The sequence below is a fragment of the Aotus nancymaae genome, unplaced genomic scaffold (genome assembly GCF_030222135.1).
Source record: "Aotus nancymaae isolate 86718 unplaced genomic scaffold, 86718_ANA_hifiasm-v0.15.2.pri h1tg000006l, whole genome shotgun sequence".
NCBI classification, from domain to species: domain Eukaryota; kingdom Metazoa; phylum Chordata; class Mammalia; order Primates; family Aotidae; genus Aotus; species Aotus nancymaae.
Window position 1 is genome coordinate 40,703,117 of NW_026988417.1, and position 6,485 is coordinate 40,709,601.

The following is a 6,485-nucleotide window of genomic DNA, read 5'->3' on the forward strand; positions in this document are numbered from 1 at the left end:
ACCGGTACTGACCTATCAGGAGCTGGGTTTCACAGCAGGAGGTGAACGGTGAGTGAGCAAGCATTACCACCTGAGCTCTGCCTCCTATCAGCTCAGCAGTGGCATTAGATTCTCATAGGAGCTTGAACCCTATTATGAACTGCACATTCAAGGGATCTTCATAAATAGCTTACTTAATCTCCTCTGTTTTCTTTTTTCTTTTAAAATGTATTTATTGAGGACCTCTATTCCATATGGCACTATGCGAGAGACATCATGGAGAAAAAAGTAGTAGCAGTATAGATAGTGATTAAACACAGACTCTGGATTTAAATGCCACTTTTATCCCCCTGTTATCTATAGGCACATTATTTCACCCCTCTGCATCTCAATTCCCACATATGTGAAATGGGCACAATAATATTACTCATCTCATAGGGTTTGTGCTGAATATCTTCTGTTTGTCTCTCCAGGGTCATTCGCCACACGTCTCCATCCTGTTCTCGACCCTGGAAATTTGGCCTGTTTGGTATGCTTTACTGGATTTACTTGCTCTCTGGCTTCAATTTGAATTTGACCGATGGGGATCCCTGGTAGGAGATCAGAGGAAGGTAGGAATAAAAAGGTTGGTTTTTTATTGTTGTTATTTTTAGAGACGAGTCTCCCTGTATTCCCTGGGCTGGAGTGCAGTGGCTTTTCACAAAGGTGATCATATTGTACTATAGCCTCAAACTTCTGGTCTCACACAGTCCTCCTGATTCAGCCTCCCGAGTAGCTGGGACTACAGGTACAGCCAGTTTTGAGGTTGAGTTTTTTACCCCTGGCTTCCTTCCTGTAGGGATGCTGCAGGAATGGCTGCCTCCCTGACCAAAAGTTACAGCTGCTGCCAACACAGCCCTCTCTATATGATTTCCTTTTTCCGAGGTTTCATGAACATCCCCTCCTTTACAACATCAGGCCTGGGGTGGTCATGTCTGCATTAACCAGCTACTATATGGGCACAGGAGTGCTAAAAGAGAAGCAGTGCCTTCTGATGGACTCTTCACTAATGGTAGATGAAAAATAAGTATAAAAATTATTCCTTTGGAACTTGATGATAAGTACAAATACATTGTGGTTCATGCCTGTAATCCCAGCACTTTGGGACGCTGAGGCGGGCGGATCACTTGAGGTCACGAGTTGAAGACCAGCCTGGCCAACATGGTAGAGCCCTGTCTCTACTAAAAATACAAAAATTAGCTGGATGTGGTGGCACACACAGGTAGTTCTAGCTACCCTTAAGGCTGAGGCATGGGAATCACTGGAACCCGGGAGATGGAGGTTGCAGTGAGCAGAGATCGTGCCACTGTACTCCAGCCTGGGCGACAAAGTGAGACCCTGTCTCAAAATAAAATAAAATAATAAAATAAATACTGTTCAGCACCCAAAACTAACTTTTCAGCTTTCTAACAAGCCTACAAATCCCATTATGTGATATTCATATTCTTATTATTTATCCACATTTTGATTTCACTGAGATGTTGTTATAATTAAAGCACAACTGCACAGCACAATCTTAATCTATAGAGCTGCTGTCCAGCTCTTCTGTGATAATGTAATAAAAAGAATTTGGATTGGTGATATGACAGTGTCAAATTCATTGTCTCCCATTTCCTTGTTGGTTCTAGACTACTAGAAATTTTTGTCTATTGAGTGGTTATGTTTCAATAAGTAGGGTAAAGTTTATATAGTAAGTTATTCTATCAGGGTGAATTGAGGTGTTTGACATGAAAGAGAACAGAGCTAGGGTAATTGTCACACATCAGAATGGAGAACTCTCCTTTCCTATGTCCTTGTGAAGAGTAACTGGATACTTTACACTTGTAAGCAGAAATGCTTAGAAATTTCATGTAATCTTGCAAAACATTATTTATGGGTCAAAGGCAGAAGGCAGGGTGGTAGCAACCTATCAGCTTTCTTTTTAAGAAGATTATGGGTCAGGGCATGAAGCCACAGCCTCCAGGCTAGGCCGCAGGCAGCTTTAGCCCAGGGTGGCCCACAGGAGTGGGAGGAGTCAGCCCAGCCTCCAGATCTCAGCTCTGGTTCCTGGGCCCGTGGATGGCTATTGCCCATGCCTGGCAAGCATGGGCACTTCCAGGAAACTGAGGTCTGCTACTGTGGGAAATACTTCCTGTTTGCTTTCAACCTTGTCTTCTGGGTGCTGGGGTCCCTGTTCCTGGCCATCAGCCTCTGGGCCTGGGGTGATCAGGGCTGACAGAGCTGGGTGGCCATTTGTGGTTGTTGGAGGCATCATGTTGGTGCCAGGCTCTGCTGGCTGTATCAGAACCCTCCAGGAGAACATCTTTCTGCTCAAGTTTTTCTCCATATTCTTTGGCCTGATCTTCTTCCTGGAGCTGGCAATAGGGATCCTGGTCTTTGTCTTTAAAGACTGAATTCAGGACCAGCTCAACCACTTTAGCAACCACAATGTCAAGACCTACCATCACGACATTGATCTCCAGAAGCTCATTGACTTCACTTAGGAATATTAGTCTTGCTGCAGAGCCCAAGGGCCCAATGACTGGAACCTTAGCATCTACTTCAACAGCTCTGACTTGAACCCAAGATGGGAGCACTGAGCATTACTTTTCTCCTGCTGCATCAGGGGCCCTGCAGAAGATGCCCTCAGCACCCAGTATGGCTATTGATATAGGAGTTAAAAAGAAATTATTCAGGGTAAGGAAGCATAAGGAATTTAGCAAGGATAAGGAAGTCCTTGGTAAGGTTTTCCTTTTAATGAAAAGCAGCCCCAAAATAGTTTCTTTTCTAACACAAAGCAGCCTGTAAAACTGAGCTGCAGACATAGATAAGCAAGCTGGAAGCTTGTATGGGTGAATGCTAGTAGCTGTTCCAACAGGAAAAGGCTACCTAGGGGCTAGGCATGTTCAACATGGCGGCTCCATCTTCCTTTTTCCTTGCCAACCACGTGTACAGTAAGGAGCAGACAACATGGAGCTGGTCAGGTAGAGAAGCCACTTGCATAATAGAAGACTAGGGTGGGACGGCCGGCTTTCTCATGCACTATGTAAACATCTCACCTGGTCCAAGCAATCTTAGGGCCCTATGTAAATCAGACACCACCTCCTCAAGCCAGTCTATAAACACCCCTGCCCCACCTGCACTTCATCACAGGACAGAATACCCACTCGGGTGCCCCTCTCTCTCTGCAGGAGAGAGAGCTATTTTCTTTTCTCCTTCTTTCACCTATTAAACCTCTGTTCTTAAACTCACTCTGTGTGTGTGTTTCTGTGTTCTTGATTTCCTTGGCATGAGGCAACAAACCTCGGGTGTTAACCAGGACATTGACTGCTTTACTGTGATGTCTGGCTTAAACTGGAGCTGGAGTAGCAGGGATCCATCCATGCCAAAGGCTGCACGTGTCAGTTTGAGAAATGGCTGCTTAACAACTTGATTGTTACAACCAAGGTCTTTGTGAGTATTTCCTCCAGATAGTCCTCCAGATCTTCGGCATCTTTCTGGCCCAGAGCCTCCCGAGTGACTCAAAGCAGTGAAAGGCAACTGGTGAGTCTGCCATGGGCCATTGCCATATGTCTGGCCTACTGAGGTCTCTGGTAGAACCCCACTCCCCCATTCAGGACCCTTTCCTACTGTATTGGTGACAGGCAAGGCTGCAGAAGGTATTTCTGCTTGGATCTGAGTCCTGAGTGGGGTTTGTATGTATAAGTGCACTGTCCACCCACAGAAAAAGCCACTGTGGCTCTGCTGGGGCTGCTTTTCCTGGAGCTGTATGCAAGGAAGGTGTGTGTGTGTCTACATACACACATGTACATGCATGCACAGGAGAGCCACTGTCTTGGCTATTGTTGGGGTAGTGGGCTCTCCAGAGGAGTAGGAAGGGCATGGCTAAGAGGGTACAGGCCAGGTGGGCTGGGAGGCACTGCTGTGGAGACATCTGTCTGTGTTTCTCCTCCCCCCACCCCATGCTGAGACACACTTCTCTGTACATGGCTGTGTGGGGCATGCTTTGGGGCATGCTCTGGGGCATGCTGTTGCCTGGGCCACCACTTCCACAGCTTCAAAACTCTCCTGTTTACTAGCTATACCCTGAGCCTGCCAGGAACTCACTTCCATGTCAGTGTACTCTGTAATTAGCCCAAGAATTTTCTCTCTTTCTCGGTGTGCCTCAGGAGCAAACATGACAATGGCTAGAAACTACTCAAATAAACAACTTTGAAAAACAGGGAAAAAAGCAGATTGTAAAATTTCTCTAGGACCCAGTTAGAGTAATGAACAGGTGATTTTAAACAATTCTCTTGAATTGATTATGGTGCAAAGTTGAGTTTCAAAGGTCAGGGAGAGATACTCTGATTTCCAACTTTCAACCAGCAGCCATTACAGTCCCAGCGAGGTCCATCTCCTGTGCATGTTGAAGTTTATAAGAAGACAGAAGAGAGTGGCGGACAGATGCAGTTTCTGAAGCTCTAGAATATATGTCTAGTGTACATATTTTTTTCCATCTTTAGTAGCCAAGTCTCTGATAAATTTTCAAAAAAGGTAAAATTTGACATTATAGATATGTAATATTTATAAAATAATTATTTTATGCTATCTATAAAATAAATACATGTCAAAGATTTTGTGTAGCTCATTAATTAATGTGGGGACTGGGAAGGCTGTTGACACTGAGTCAATGGAGAAGTCAAGATTATCTCTTTTTTTTTTTTTTTTTTTTAAAAGAAGCAGGGTCTTGCTCTCTTGCCCAGGCTGGAATGCAGTGGCACAATCATAGCTCAGTATAGCCTTGAATTCCTGGGATCAAGCAATCCTAGCTAGAACTACTGGTGTGCACCACCATGCTTGGCTAGTTAAAAAAAGAATTTTTTTTTTTTTTTTTTTTTTTTTTTTTAGAGGCAGGAGTCTCATTATGTTGCTCAGACTGGTCTTAAACTACTGGCCTCAAATGATCCTCCTGCCTCAGCCTCCCAAAGTGCAGGGATTATGGGAGTGAGCCACCACACCTCATTCAAAGACTATAAATTTATATAGAATAAAGAAATATTGACATGAACTTACAAATAGAAAGAAAAATGGATTTTTATGTAGGAGTAGATAGGTAGAAAAGTCAATTCAGTCCCCATTTGGCAGAATTTATTTGCATGTCTATAGGTGTGGTAAGCAGAATAATACTACCCTTCCCTGCTTCTCATCCCAAAAAGTCCACATCCTAATCCTCAGAACCGGTGAATTTGTTAAATTACATGACAAAGGGGAATTAAGGTTACAGGTGGAATTAAGATTGCTAATCATCTGACCTTATTATAGGGAAAGTACCCAGGGTTATCCAACTGGGTCTAAAATAATCACAAGTCTTTAAAAGTGGAAAAGGCTGGGCCAGGCACAGTGGCTTACGCCTGTAATCCCAGCACTATGGGATGCTGAGGCAGGAGGATCACCTGAGGTCAGGAGTTTGAGACCAGCCTGGCTAACATGATGAAATCCCATCTCTACTAAAAATACAAAAAAAAAAAAAATTAGCCAGGTGTGGTGGCACACCTGTAAACCCAGCTACTCAGAAGGCTGTGGCAGGAGAATCACTTGAACCCAGGATGTGGAGGTTGCAGTGAGTGGAGATTGTGCCTCTGCACTCCAGCCTGGGAGACAGAGTGAGACTTCGTCTCAAAAAAAAAAAAAAAAAAAAAATGTGGAAGAGTATGGCAGAAGAGAGTCAGAGGGGGTTGTGTCTATGGAGAAATGTTCAGAAAGCCTTTGAAGATGGAGAAAGGAGTCCAATAATCAAAAGTGAGGTCTAAAGCTAGAAAGAGAAAAAAATGAATTCTCCACTAGAGCCTCCAGAAAGGAGTAGAGCCCTCCAGACCTTGATTTTATCCCAGGGAGAACTGTGTGGGACTTCTGACCTCCAGAACTATAAGATAATAAAGTTGTGTTATTTTAAGTCATGAAATTTGTCAAAATTTATCACATCATCAATGGAGAAGTAATAGATAAGAATTAGTTGCATTGCTATTATTTATTTACAACTTAAAGAGTTTAAAAAATAGCCTAGTCAAAGACAAAGGTACATTGACACAGCATCCGATAATCCCCAGTCTTCAGCATTCCACTGAATGTGTACCCATTCCAAAGTCTTCAAGTTTTTCTAACATTACCAATTTTTAAAGGTAACAATAATTTTCATTTCTTGATTAAGACCTCATACTCAAGGTATAACTGCAGAGCTTATGGTGCATTCTTTTCAGGCAGCAAATAAAAGTAGGAATGTATTCCTAATGAGATGAATGACTTAGCACTTAGCAATTGCAAAGATACCCTATCTGACCACAGAATTATTAATCACTGATGGAAGCAGAAATGAGCAAATCGATGACTTGATGGTTCAGTAGAATCCCCCTTGAAAACGGGGAGAGCCAAGTCATCAATAACACTGGAATCAATTCTTGTTCCATCTACCAATTTCTAGCCAAATGGAATAATGGCCTCTTGGTAGT

At 43.3% G+C, this 6,485-nt stretch overlaps 1 pseudogene; it reads left to right on the forward strand.

Moving 5' to 3' along the window:
• The first annotated feature begins 2,089 nt into the window (after positions 1-2,089).
• Positions 2,090-3,530, forward strand: LOC105732690 (tetraspanin-17-like; annotated as a pseudogene).
• Positions 3,531-6,485: the final 2,955 nt, after the last annotated feature.